This window comes from Monodelphis domestica, chromosome 6, assembly GCF_027887165.1.
Source record: "Monodelphis domestica isolate mMonDom1 chromosome 6, mMonDom1.pri, whole genome shotgun sequence".
NCBI lineage: Eukaryota > Metazoa > Chordata > Mammalia > Didelphimorphia > Didelphidae > Monodelphis > Monodelphis domestica.
Genome location: NC_077232.1, coordinates 191,171,909 through 191,186,654, shown reverse-complemented (window position 1 = coordinate 191,186,654; position 14,746 = coordinate 191,171,909). Strand labels below are relative to the sequence as shown.

The following is a 14,746-nucleotide window of genomic DNA, read 5'->3' as shown; positions in this document are numbered from 1 at the left end:
TTTGGCGTATCATATTGTTTAATTTCCAATTAATTTTTGATTTGGTTTTCCACGTACCATTACTGATCATTATTTTTATTGCCTTGTGATCTGAAAAGGCTGCATTTATTATTTCTGCTTTTCTGTATCTCTATGCCATGTTTTTGTGACCTAATGTATGGTCAATCTTTGTGAATGTGCCATGTGGTGCTGAGAAGAAGGTGTATTCCTTTTTGTCCCTATTTATTTTTCTCCATATGTCTATTAACTCTAATTTTTCTAAGATTTCATTCACTTCTTTCACCTCTTTCTTATTTATTTTTTGATTTGATTTATCTAAATTTGATAATGGTTCATTCAAATCTCCCACTAGTATTGTTTTACTGTCTATTTCTTCCTTCAATTCTCCTAGTTTCTCCATTAGAAATTTGGGTGCTATATTATTTGGTGCATACATGTTGATTAGTGATATTTCCTCATTATCTAAAGTCCCTTTTAACAAAATATAATTACCTTCCCTATCCCTTTTGATCAGGTCTATTTTTGCTTTGGCTTTATCAGATATCATGATTGCTACTCCTGCCTTCTTTCTGTCAGTTGAGGCCCAGAAGGTCTTATTCCATCCTTTAATTCTGACCTTGTGGGTGTCTACCCTCCTCATGTGTGTTTCTTGAAGACAACATATGGTAGGGTTTTGTATTCTAACCCATTCTGTGATTCGTCTACGTTTTATGGGTGAGTTCATCCCATTCACATTCAAAGTTATGATTGTGACTTGTGAATTCTCTGGCATTTTGATATCCTTCCCTAATTCTAACCTTTTTTCTTTAGCTCTAACCTTTTAATCCAGTGATTTACTTTAAATCAGTCCCCCTTGTCCCCTCCCTTGATATGTTTCCCTTTCTAGCCCCTCCCTTTTTTCCCTCCCCCTCCTCCCTCTCCTTCCCTCTCCTTTAGTTTTCCTCCCCCCTTACCCCCCCCTTGGTTTTCCCTTCTCCCTACCCTTGTTGGGTAATATAGAATTCAAGATCCCAATGGATCTGGATGTTTTTCCCTCTCAGAGTTGATTTCCCTGAGAGTAAGGTTTAAGTAAAAACTCTCTTCCTCTCCTTCTTATAGGAGTTTTCTTCCCCTCCCCTTCCCATGTGAATCTTTGTGTGAGAAAAATTATTCTATTTGATTTTTCTTTTCCCCCTATTTACACATTACATTTTCCATATATTAATATATATAGATTGATATAAATGTAGTCCTTATAGAAGAGAGTTTCAATAAATGAAAAGATAACAATTTTCTCCTTTTCCCTTTCCATCATATTTACCTTTTCAGGTATTCCATGCTCTTTGTTTTTTGATATCGAACTTTCCACAGAGCTCTGGTTTTTTCTTTGCAAAAAGTTGGAAATTGTTGAATGCCCATACATTCCCTTGGAAGTATATAGTCAGTTTTGCTGGATAGTTGATTCTTGGTTGAAGACCCAGCTCTCTTGCCTTTCTGAAAATCATGTTCCATGCCTTACGATCATTCAGAGTGGAACTTGCAAGGTCTTGTGTGATCCTGATTAACATTCCTTTATATCTAAATTGTCTTTTTCTGGCTTCTTCTAGGATTTTTTCTTTTGCTTGAAAGCTTTGGAATTTGGCAATTACATTCCTGGGAGTTGTCTTTTGGGGATTTAGTGTAGAGGGTGTTCTGTGAGCTCTTTCAGTGGATATATTTCCCCCTTGTTCTAGAATCTCTGGGCAATTTTCTTTGATTATATCTTGTATTATGATGTCCAGTTTGCTGTTTATTTCTGGATTTTCTGGTAGTCCAATTATTCTTAAACTATCTCTTCTCCCTCTATTTTCCAAGTCTGTCACCTTGTCAGTGAGATATTTTATGTTCTCTTCTAATTTCTTGATCTTTTGGCTTTGCTTTATTGATTCTTGCTCTTTTACGTGCTCGTTGTCTTCCAGTTGCCTAATTCTGACCTTTAAAGCCTGGTTTTCCTTTTCAGTTTGGTCAAACTGGTTTTGTAGTTGTGTGAAATTCTTTTGCATTAATTCCCACTTTTTCCTGCCAGAAGGCTTCCATCTTTTTGATCATTTTCGATTCAAATTCCTCAAAAGTTTGTGGAGAGTTTCCATTTCCTTTGGAAGGTTTTGGCGCATTTTCTTGTGTTTCCTATTCTATCTCCTCTGTATTTTGTATTTTTGCTCCATAAAATGTGTCCAAAGTTGTCCCCTTCTTGTTTTTCCTGTTGTTTTGAGGCTTTTTTGCTTCTGTGCTGTTTCCCATCTCTATCTGAGTGAGGGGGGGCTGGCTCTTCTGTTATCTGTCTGATGTTCAGTGGCTTTAGCCCCAGGCAAATTGTCTGTCTTCCCCAGGAAGCCAGGAATTGCTGGTGTTTTGGTGTTTCAGTATTACTACCCTCCTCCGTTCCCTCCCAGTTCTTCTCTGTTGCCTTACTTCTATGCTCTGCACCTGGCTTGACACTCTCAGATGTATTTCAATGCCTTTGCTGGCTAGAGGAGCCTGCCCTCTGAGGGGGGGGAGGGGCCGTGGCTTCCAGGAGCTCTGAGGGCTGGTGATAGGATTAACCTCAGACTAAATATGCCCTGAAGCAGGGACCTTTGATGAGACTCAGATGGAAGGATCTGGTCACGGGGCTACAGGTTCCCCCCATCTCTCTCTGTTCCCCTGCTGTCTGGGTGCCCCTGTGACTGGCTCAGGTTGTTTTCAGGGTGCGGCCTTCAGAATAGCCGGCTCCCGTGGCCCTTTTGCCTACCCTGAGGTTCCTGCTGCTGCCCCGGATTCAGTGCTCTGGGTTGGGGGGGATGGGTCCTGGGACCTTCCTTTTGCCTACCCCTTAGATCCGAGTGATCTTGGGTTCTGACTTTTGGGGAGCTGTACCTTTTGATCCAGGTCCAGGAGGAGTGTTCCAGGGGTCTATTCTGTTGTTTGTTTTGAATTCTGGTGCCCTAGGAGCATTCAGTTTGAGATCGGTAAGGAAGGGTTTCTGGACCTCTGAACTTTAGCTTTCTCTAAGCTGCCATCTTGACTGGAAGTCAGGTGCTTTTATTTTAACCCAAAAGGCTGCTGCAAATTTAACTAGTTAGCCATCAAACACTTTTGTTTTCCTTTGCTTGCTTACTTAGGAATTCCCAAGTTGCTTAATAGTTTGCTAAATTTGTATTGAAAGCAGAGTAATGTTACACTGTCAACTAAAGCCTGGTAAAAATAAAAAAGTTAAATCATTAATCTGGAAATGACTTCACAGGACACCAAGTCCATTGCGTTCATTTGACAGATGAGGAAACTAAGGCTAAAGAGATTTGTCTGTGTAATTAGCATCAGAAGAATTTAAACCCAGGTCCTTTAACTAAAAAGTCAGTACTCTTTCCACTGAATCTTTCTGCTTTGTAATCCAAATACCTTTCCTACACATTTCCAAAAATCAACCTTTCTGAAAACACATCCATTTCAAAATGAATCATTTAGTCTTTAAAATATTGGGAAGCTGAGGCAGGATCAATCAATTAATCTAAAAGTATGGATGAAACAGCCAATATATACAGGGTATTTGGCTTGGAACTAGAGATTATAAAGACAAGCTAAAAAATAATCTCTGACCTTGAGTAGCTCATATTCTACTGAGGATACACAGTGTATAAACAGATATCTATATATGTTTACATATATGTACACACATGAGGATTTTAGAAGAAGACAGAGAACACACTAGTGAATAAAGGGATGGGAAGCTAAGGAGAGAGAAGAGGCTAATGAACTGACCCTTGAAGGAGGCCAGGGAGATGAAAAGGATGAATTCAAGAGGAACAGATTGCAGAAATGGAAGACAACTTTCTCAAAAACATGGAGGCCAGACAGAAATTGTCAAGTTGTAGAACAGTTTGGCTGAAACAAAGTCTTTGATTGATGATTGATGTTTGCCCCAAATGTTTAACTGGGCTAGGTCCTCAGGACTACTTTTTAGATAGTAATTGTATTTGCATAATAGATACATGTGAATCTAACATGACCATTTTGGATAAGATCAAGCAAGCTGGTTCTGCTCCTGGATTATGGTAGAGCGTCTCTTCTGAGGGCTGCTCAGTCTGTTAGTCTTCTGGGTTCACACTTTGATGGGCAACTATGTATTTTTTCCACCTTCAACCATTGTCTGAGCCTCTTTCTGAATTCACATCCTTATTCTCCTCCTTCCCCTTACTATCAAAACCACTTTAGAAGGTAAATAAAAGCTACCCATGTAATATCCTACAAAATAATTTTTCCCTGATAGAAATAAAAGAACTATTTTATTTAATACTACTTGCAGTGAGACAGAGGTTGGCAGCTTTAACCCTTGCATTCAATAGAGCAGACAAAATAGGACATATTGGCTACTGCTTCAGATGCAAGTGCATGGAATAAATTTCTCCTAGGAGTGCCATTTGAATTTGAGCAGCTCTGGAAAATGAGGGGGAAATCAATCAACCTTTTGAAATGGTGTCATCGAAAGGCAATTAATTCATACCAAAAAGTGAATAGGAACATCAGCCCTGGATCATGAGAGGTATATGAGGACACAGCTTAAGATATATTTTTCTGTGGCTTACTATGTACAAAACATTAAGGGCTGACAAAAAGAGAAGAGAGATATATGAATAATTACTATAAAGGGTAGAAAGATGAAAAAAATAGGTAAAAAGGTCTATCTTCTGAAAAACAGTGAAAGTATATCACAACTATACCAAAAGACCAAAAAAAAAGGAGAATTAATTTTATCTTAAGAGTGATTTTAACCAATTGTAGTGAAAAAGAAGAATTCATAGGCTAAAGTTAACAGAGAAAAAAATTAAATGAAAAATTTGTTTACCTTTTTTTTCTTGGTTCATCTCTAGCCATCTCTTTACATGGATACTGTCTTTGTGGTCTTGATATAGAGATAGAGATAGAGATAGAGATAGAGATAGAGATAGAGATAGAGATAGAGATAGAGATAGAGATAAACTATATAGATATTGGTTCTTGACCCTGCCAGTGAAAACCCAGGTTTATCACTGGATTTTCTAAGTAGACAAGGATAACAGGCTCTGTAGCTTCAATATTCATCAGCTCAATTTCTCTAGGTTGCAAATCAAAGGTTGATTTAAGGATATATAAAATTTATTCTAACTAGGGGTCCATTACTATGTTCACCTTCTATTTTCACATCTCATTGCTTGGGCACATGAATATATTGTTCACACAGGAGATGGAGATGGTAAGGAAAATGTCTCCCTCCATCTCAAAGAATATCTTCTAACAAAATACATAACAAATCTTTCACGCTATGCTTGTTGAAATGATGGAGAAATGTGGAAAGATGATAGGAAAAGATTTGGAAAGGAAAGATTTGGAACTGATAAAATAATTAACATCATAGAGGAGATGGCACCTGAATTAAGTCTTGAAAGACAGGAATAGTTCAATAGGTTGACCTGGGAATAAGAGGGTAAAAGAAGAGGAAATATATAGAATAATGAATAGAGGGGAGCAAGTTTTATATACAAAGAAAAAAATACAAATGAACAGAAATAAGAGAAAATAGGAACAACAAGAAATGAACAATAGGGTCAATAAGAAATGAGTTTAGCTTTTGTAGAAGGAAGAATACTGGAAAGTAAGACTAGAAAGCATGTTTGAGCCAAACTGTGTAGGCTCTTGAATGCCCATATTCAAGGGAAAAAGGTAACTTTTATACTCATTCAGAAATATATGCATTCCTACATACATATATGTAGGCATACTGGGAAGCCACTGAGGCTTTTGAAACATGGTTGTGATCTGGCTGAACTATAAATAAGGAAGATGTATTTTCATGGTATATGAAAGAAATGAATCAGAAAAGGAACAGGTTGAAGGCAGAGAGGTCAGGTAGGGAGCCATTAAAATAGTAGAGAGCAGAAGGATAAGAGTTTTAACTAGAGAATTGACACTAGAAGTGGAAAATGGATTCAGAAGTAATTTTGGAGGTAGATTTAATGAGATGACGATAGAAAGTGGAGAGGGTAAGGGGGGAAGAGAGAAAAGTCAGAAGTGACTTTCCTTAAGGTTTATTTTGTTTTGTTTTATTTAGAAAAATAGAGATACCATCAGAAAAAATAGGGGCCAAGGCCAAGGGCCACTAGGGAACAATGCTGGTGGTCAGATTGTCAATCAATATTCATCATCAACTCTTAAGTGGTCCACCCAACACTAAAAAGTCACCTTGGGCCAAGCTTTCTCAGATTCTTAGAAAATCTGACTGCCTAGTTCCTTTTAGTTCTTCCCTCTTTGTGGATAGCCACGGTAGTCTCATTAGGTTAATAATTTGGTATGAGTTACTTAATCTCCTCTCCTATCACATCCTATTGCATTGAGGAAGCTAGGTGGCACAGTGAATAGAACACTGGGTCTGAAGTCAAGAAGTCCTGAGATCAAATCTAGTCTTGGGTATTTTTTAGTTATGTGATTTTGGACAAGTCAGTTAAATTCTAACTAACTTGGTTTCCTCAGTTGCAAAATATGATCATAATAGCACCTACTTTCTAGGGTTATAGTAAGAATCAAATGAGATAATATCAATAAGATCTGAACACAGTGCCTGGTGCTATGTAAATGCTATTATTAAATAATATAACTATAATTATGTGATAATAATGATCCAAAATTTGAAGTATGATTACTTTTCCCATGGGAAGCTAGTAAGGAATCCAACCTGGGATGTTTCTACTCATTCAATCAATAAACAATCATTTAGAGAAAAGTAAAAAGCAAAAATTGTTCCTGTCCCCACTACAAAGAAAAAAATATATATATACATATATATATATATATATATACAGAGAGAGAGAGAGAGAAAGAGAGAGAGAGAGAGAGAGAGAGAGAGAGAGAGAGAGAGAGAGAGAGAGAGAGAGAGAGAGAGAGAGAGAGAGAGAGAGAGAGAGAGAGAGAGAGAGAGAGAGAGAGAGAGAGAGAATACATGAAAGGGAAGGTGCTAGCAGCTTTGGGGACAAGGGAAGGTTTCATAGAGGAGATGGCACTTGTAGGAATCTAAAAGGAGTTCAGGGATTCTCAGAGTTGAAGATAAATAGGTTGAATATTCAAGTATGAGGACCAGCCAGTGGAAAGTCATGGAGATGGAAAATGGAACATCATGTATTAGAAACAGCAATTATGCCAGTATGAGTGTACAGAAGAGTATACATAAGGGTGTAGTATGTTGGAAGATTAGAAAATGTTCAAAAATTTGGTATTCAGTCATTAGGGGTAATTCAGATTATTTGTATTTCAAAATAATATTTTTGTTAATTAAAATTAATTATAAAAGATCATTTTATACATGATTATAACACTGTTCATTTAGATAAAACCTTCATGGTTTCTTGCACATATATCATTTTAATCTTTTGATGAATGTGATCATATGCTCAAAATTGATTAATATCATTGTTTCATTTGTTTCAGTCATGTCCGACTCAACTCTTCATGACCCCATTGGGGTTTTCTTGGCAAAGATACTGGAGTGGTTTGCCATTTCCTTCCCCAACTCATTTTACAGATGAGGAAACTGAGGCAGAATTAAGGGACTTACTCAGGGTCAAACAGCTAAGAAGTGTTTAAGACTGGATTTGAACTCAGGAAGATGAGTCTTCCTGACTGGAGGCTTGGCCACTGTGCCTCCTATCTGGCCCTAATTAGTATTAGAGAGATTACTACTTAACTGCCCAAGCTATCTGATAATAAAACCATCCAATGAAGCTAGGATGTTAGTTGATAAAGACATTACAAAGATTTGCAAAGCCCCACTCACCCAATGGAAAATAATTTATTAATGCTCACTTGGTAGGGGGTTTTGCTTTTGTAATTAAGTCAATGCCAGGTTAGACACAGATGCCACAGACTCTGTAGAAGTATCTTTTTGATTACCAATGCAATAAGTCTTCGATAATAATATTAATAATAATCAACAAGTATTTATTAAGTACCTACAATGTGCCAGACACTATGGGAAATACAAATATGGAAGTAAAGAGGCCCTGCCCCTAAAGAGGTTAAATTATATTGATTTCTAAATTATTAAAGCCTTCTTCTTGGAAAGTAAATGATTTTTTTAAAATAAGTACCTAAGCTTATGTTTAGGTATTCTGCCCCAATGCTTCATCATGGTATAGAGATCACCCTGAGTTGTCAAATTCTGAGCCAACACAATGCACGTTTTGGAAAATTCTACCCAAAGTGGAAAGACATGAGTATAGAGATGCTAACAAACTGTTCTCTGTTGTCCTAGGACTAGCTAGTTAATGTTAGAGAGTGTCATCATCTGAAGAATGGCTTGAGAGTCATGATTTTTTGCCTACCCACAAGACAAAGAAATTACTAAGTCAAGGAGGAATCATAATATACACCAGTGAAAGTTGCTTATTCTGATGGAATCCCATATTCTTAAAGTATTTTAGCATCACTCATTCATGGGACAGCCAGATAGCCATAGACAGAGTTCTGGACCTGGATTCAGAAAGACTTGAGTTCAAATCTTGCCTCAGACATATGTGTGTGACTCTTGGGTAAGTCACTTAACATCTATTTGCCTCATTTTCCTCATCTATAAAATGAGTATAATAATAGTATTTCTTTCTTTCTGTGAGAATCAAATGAAATAAAAATTGTAAAGTACTAAGCACAGTACCTGGCACAGACTAAGCATTATATTCATGTTAGAAATTATTATTAGCTAATATCATTCATGAGTAAAAAGTAAAAAAGAAGAAGCTAGGCAGTCATGTGATAACAAAAAATAGACAGTTTCAATGACAATTCACATTTTTCAATGACCATGTCAAGAGATGAGAAAAAGTGAGGAAAGCCTCCCAAAATATTGGGTGTATTCTCTGCCATGAACTTCTATGGTAGCAAGAGACATTGGCACAAAGGATTCCTCCACCACCAAGATGATTGATCTATTTGAATAATTGAGTCATTCATGGGCATAATATTAATTTCCGGTTTTGAGTTACAGGTTCTTAATTAAAATGTGTTATCTCTTCACAAAGTACCATTTTTAAAGACATCTTCTAATATAATGTTGCCTGCCCTCGTGCCAAGGCAAGTGAGAAGCTGGTCTACATGACTGTTCTTAAGTTCTTCTGCCTTCACACTAATTCCAATGATACCCAACTGAAATGTTTTATCAAAAAAAAAAAAAGTGCTTTGCACCCAGGAAACTATTTGCACACTTCTCCTTCAGTGTCTGTTCATCTAAATTCTTTTCTTCGACAGTCCTTATAAAGTATACACTCCTAGAGAGAGAAGTACTCTAAATTAATCAGTTGGGCTGTAGCCACTCAGTTTCCATTTGTTTCACCTCCTCTGTCTCCTCTTACAACTCCCAATCATGAACTGACTCACTAAAGGTGTTACTGATTTTATAGGGAGATAATGACCAAGAGAATTGGTTTTGTGTAAATATGGAATAATCTGCCAACTATAGGATTGCCAAATTATACATTCCCTCAGCCCTATATTTATCAAACAAAAGATTTGCTAGTAAAAATAAAATGTGAACTTTATTATTTCTACAGTGAATTTCTTACAGTTAAAATGTTTAAATTAAATTCTTTGAAATGTATTATCTCTAAGAGTTCAACAACTTAGCCTAAATTATCTAATAAACTACAGATAATATCTTGGGTGGTCAACCAGTCAAACAAAAAACATTTATTAAGTTCCAGACAGACAAAAAATACAGTCCCTACTTTCAAAAAGCAAAAAGTTTAGTAAGGGAAATCAAAAGCAAATGACTAGGTAAATACAAGATCTATACCTTAAGGAAGTAATTCAACTTATTTGACTCCCAGTTTCTTCAGCTGTAAAATGGGGATAATAATAGGATCTACCTTTCAGGGTTGTTATGAGGATATTCATAAAAAGCTTAATATACGTGTTAACTGATTAATTAACAATATACACAAAAGGCCTCACAAATTTGAGCACTTTATATAAATGTCAATTAATATTACTTGTGGCTATGTAAATTTTTTAAAAATTGCCAAGTTTCTTTATGTTAGTAGTTCAGGTTATAGTTCACATTTTTCATAAGCAGATAATATACCGAATACTCGGTTTCTCTTTGCAAAGCCCAAGGATTTACATACCAAAAGAAGTGGGAAGGGAAGAGATGCTTTCTTCACATTTAAAAAGTCTTAGCAGGTTTGGGTCCTAGCCCTGGAACTGTTATAGTTGTCCATGACAGGTAGAAGGGTGCCATCTTGGGTACATAAGAATAATAATGTTAAACCTGTAAATATATATTATATATAAACAAATATACAAAATGTTAAATATATATAAATATGTTAAAATGATGTTAAATAATGTTTAAAATAACAAAATAACCAAGAAAAGGGAACATATAATGATATTTCAGTCTCAAATACTTCATGTTTGTACCATATCAGTTGAAGGACTTTTGTCCTTTTTTGTCTTAAGTCATTACATTTTAAACACACTCTCAGTGGACTTAAAGCTAAAGGTTGAACACCAGTTAACACTAACTGTAGGGAGCATTTGGTCTATGAGATAAAAAGGTTCGGTGGAAATTTAGGGAATGAGCATCAATTGGGGAATGGATAAACCAATTATTGTGCATAAATGTAATGGAATATTATTGTCCACTAAGATGTTGAAAAGAATACTTTAAATATAGCATGGAAGATGTCATTTTTTAAATTGAATTACCCCTTCATCCAATGATACAAATGACATACCATCCCTCTCTGCTCATTCTTGGTGACTCTTGTCCATCTACCCCCATAAATTCACCATAGGGTCCGCTCATCCATTTTCGCTTCCTCTTACATCATGAGAATACTAATGGAGTTCATGGGCCATCCATTTGATAAACTTTTCTCTTGCCACTTGGCCATCCTATCTTCCTTTGTAATTCCATATTCCTTTGATAACATCCTTTGATACATAACTTATTCTCTATTTAGGCTTTACATTTCATCATTGTTCTGTAGTTGTTATGGAATATATAGCCCACTCATCCTACATGATAGTTGTTTAATAAATGTTGAATTGATTTCTATGCATAATTCATATGCCACATTAAACTTTAAACTAGTTCTTACTCATCTATCTTCAAAACTCTCAAATATCCTAGCACAGTTTCTGGCATATTAAACAAATGTTTGTTAAATGAATGGATAAATGATTTCTTGTAATCAAATAGTTTTAAATAGGGAGTTTTTTTAAAAGACTAGAGAATGAATATCAATTGGATGATAGAACAGAACTTGTTTTATTCTCAGAAGGAAACAAAATTACATTGAAGAAACTAAATGTTCTCTTTTTTACAACAGAAGAGAAAGATTCTTGAACTGATTTAGAGAGGATCTTAGAAAGATTTTTATCAAAACTTTAATATAGAGTACAAAAAATGGATGGAATTCAGCCAAAATGTTTGCTCTTAGCAACTCTCCAATGGTCCTATGGCAAGACTTTATAGCTTGTTGCATCATAGTGGATGTTCTTGTAAAATTATTTATTGGAGATAGTGATTAAGGAAAATACTGAACACAAAGAAGGTATGAAAGTAGTGTTCCCCAGAAAGATAGGATCAATGGGGGAACAAGTATCTAGATAGGAGATCCTGATAAGGAATAGAGGAATCCTGAAAAAGGTGCTTAGTACAAGGCAACAATATCATGACTGCCAAAATCAAATCTTTTAAAAGAAGAATTCTAATTTAATAGAATAAATAGATAGAAACCAAGTTTTACTTGAGAAGTTGCAATATCTTACATGATAATGCTCTGATCAGCTGCATGACATTTTCTTTAAAGTATTCACTTGGTAGCTTTTCATTATCCAAGAGGAAGCACTTGTTCTATTAATCTATCTCCACAAACTCTGAAACTGGTTGCTCTGAAAATCATAGAAACAAAGCAATTTACATATCTCTCACCTGTTCTCCATTCAATTAAACAACATTCCCCCTTAATAATACACTAATGATCTTCACTTATCCTTCAGTCTTATTTTCAGTCTTGAATCTATCCCAACCAAATGGCAAGAAATCATCCATCTGAAGCAGTCTTTTGTGATACATTCTGGATGGCCAAGTGAAAAAGGGAAAGGAATTCCAGGTGGAATTGCTACAAAATTTTTGGTGCGTGACTGAGCTCAGATTTAGAGAAAAGGTTATTTTTTTGTACCTGTTGTCACTTGATGTCAGATGGCAACATCTTTGGAGGGGAATTATTCTCAGTCTTATTTTAGGAATGCTTTAATGTGTTTCCATTTATTTCAAGTGTTCTCACTGATGTCAAAAATTTTAATTCATATATCTAGGAGTATATCTCTATATGTAGATATGACATCATAGCTATATATAAATATACATTTTGCTTATATTTGTGTGTTACCTTCATGTAGTGAAAAATGATGGATTTGTAATTAGAGAACTTATGTGACCTAGGTAAAGTTGCTTTTGTCCGAGCCTTATTTTTGGTAGGAGAAATGTGAAATAAGTGATCTGACCAGAAAAAGTTGTGGACCAGAGATATAGGCATGAAAGGTAAGAAATTGATAGCCTGTGTGTTCCATTGGCTTTTATCCAACATCAAGGGATCTTGAGAAAAGCCACTGACATTTTGGGTGAAACCAGTGACAAAGAATTTGAGGAGATTGTAACCAAGTATTGCTCTGGATAAGAAGCTATAAAAAGATTGTGATTTTTTTTTTGCAGGGAATGACCACTTCAATTAGATCATAGCTATATGAGGTATCAATCATGACCTTAGGTACACAAAACAAACCAAGATATTCATTATTATTAGCTGGGATTTAGGAGAATCCCTTTGACAACTATTTGTTTTAGACCTGTGGCCCTACCCCCCTAAGTTCTTAAAGTCCTACTGACCTACCAGAAATATGTTCTCATGATTGAAATAATATGCATACAATATGATTAATTAAGATGGAGAAGAGAAATAGATAAGAAATAAAATGAATAATTAAACATAACAACTTCACTCTGTTTGGAAAAGAGGAAGAAGAGGTTTAAGTCATTGCTCCCTTATTCAAAAGAATGAGATTGTTATAAAAACCTCATAATCACAATCTAGAATACAGAGAAAATTTAAATATTCTAATATCCATGGATACCTGCAGAACTCAACAAACTTGCCAGACAAGAAGTATGATTCACCATAAGGACCCTTGAATTTAGAATCAGAAGACTCGGGTTCAAATCCTGACTCTATCACTTACTACTTGTGTGATGTGAGACATTTCTATTTCTCTGGGCCTCTAATTAAAATGATGTTGGTCTGGATGACTTCTAAAGTCCTTTAAACCTATGTTCTTATAATTACTTATCAAGACCAAAAAACTACTGCCATTCCTTTAACCACAGGGATTATTTCAAAGAAACAACTTTGTAAACTTCAGCATAAAACTCTCTTCATTGGTGGAATATGATTACTCAATGTTCCTCACCTGAGAGGGGGGTGGAATTGGCAAGAGCTTGGGGAGAAGAGATCCTGGTCTTCTGGAGTCCAGCTCTGAGATGGAAGACACATGGTTCCAGATTCTCTTTACTTCAAAGGTATATAACAAGAACAAGCATATAAATATCCTCCCTCCAAGACCTGGGGAATATAATTCCCCATATCTCTTTAGGCTCTGGGGGAGGGAAGGGAGAATTAGGTTCACAGCTTAACTCAGTTCCTGTATAGTATCAGACTAAACAAGTTCCAATTCCAAAACTCTCCTATTTCCTTTGATTCCCTATTGCCTTTTTTTAGGGCTCTCCTGTTGTGCTACCAACATCTTATCTGGGATCCTTCCAAGGTCCCGAACCTCAGATACCCAAGATACCGAGAAGAAAATCCCAAAAAGAAATGCTTCCCCCCACCGATTTTAGTGCATGATGTCTGTGCTGTACATGACTGAAACCCTCACCAATGAATATGAGAGAGAGACAGAGAGAGAAAGAGTGAGAAAGAGAAGAGAGAGAGAGAGAGAGAGAGAGAGAGAGAGAGAGAGAGAGAGAGAGGTAGAGAGAGAGAGAGACTAAGATTGTACCCTTATCAGATAAGCTTTAAAGTCAAAAGTGGTTCTGGCCATGCAACCACTGGAAAGGGACTGTTCCTATCTTTGTGACAGGATACTGCAGGATGTCTTTCCCCAGAACCAGGAGAGTATAGGTTGGCTTGACCCAGAAGCAGATCCCTGGCATCTGTAACAAGGATGCTTCCATCTTGGGTGATGTAGGCATGCACCAAAATCCCATTTTACAACTATATTATAGGGTACATCATATTGAGAAACCATATTTTAAATACAATTTAGATCTTCTTTTCTGATGGAAATAAGGGAATAGCCACTAGACTTTTATGGAGTGACAATGACAATATAAAATAGTCTTGCTTTTTTTTTGTTATTGGCATAATATTAAGCTTTAAGTCTGTTTCTTAAATTGGGGTTCATGAACTTTTAAAAACTGATATTTTTTCCCAATAGAATTGATTTTCTTTTTAATTATATATTTTGTTGTATATATTTTAAAACCTTTTTTTGAGAAGAGAGCCATAGGTTTCACTAGAATTCCAAGGGGTCTATGTCCCCAAAAAATGATTGACCTAAATCTAAGTGAAGCTCAACCATCATGCCAATTACATGGGAGTAAAGAACAATAAGAAATTATTTTCTATAAGTGCATATCTTGTATATTGTAGATAAACAGAGAAAGCAC

The 14,746-nt window shown here is 35.9% G+C and overlaps 1 long non-coding RNA gene across 1 annotated transcript; it reads right to left on the bottom strand.

The window, feature by feature from the left end:
* Positions 1–9,983: 9,983 nt before the first annotated feature.
* Positions 9,984–13,059, bottom strand: LOC103097723 (uncharacterized). Its single transcript, XR_468753.3, has 3 exons — positions 12,915–13,059; positions 11,791–11,913; positions 9,984–10,252 (listed from the first exon to the last, which is right to left on the bottom strand). It is a non-coding gene; the product is annotated as an uncharacterized LOC103097723 (long non-coding RNA).
* Between the last annotated feature and the right edge of the window lie 1,687 nt (positions 13,060–14,746).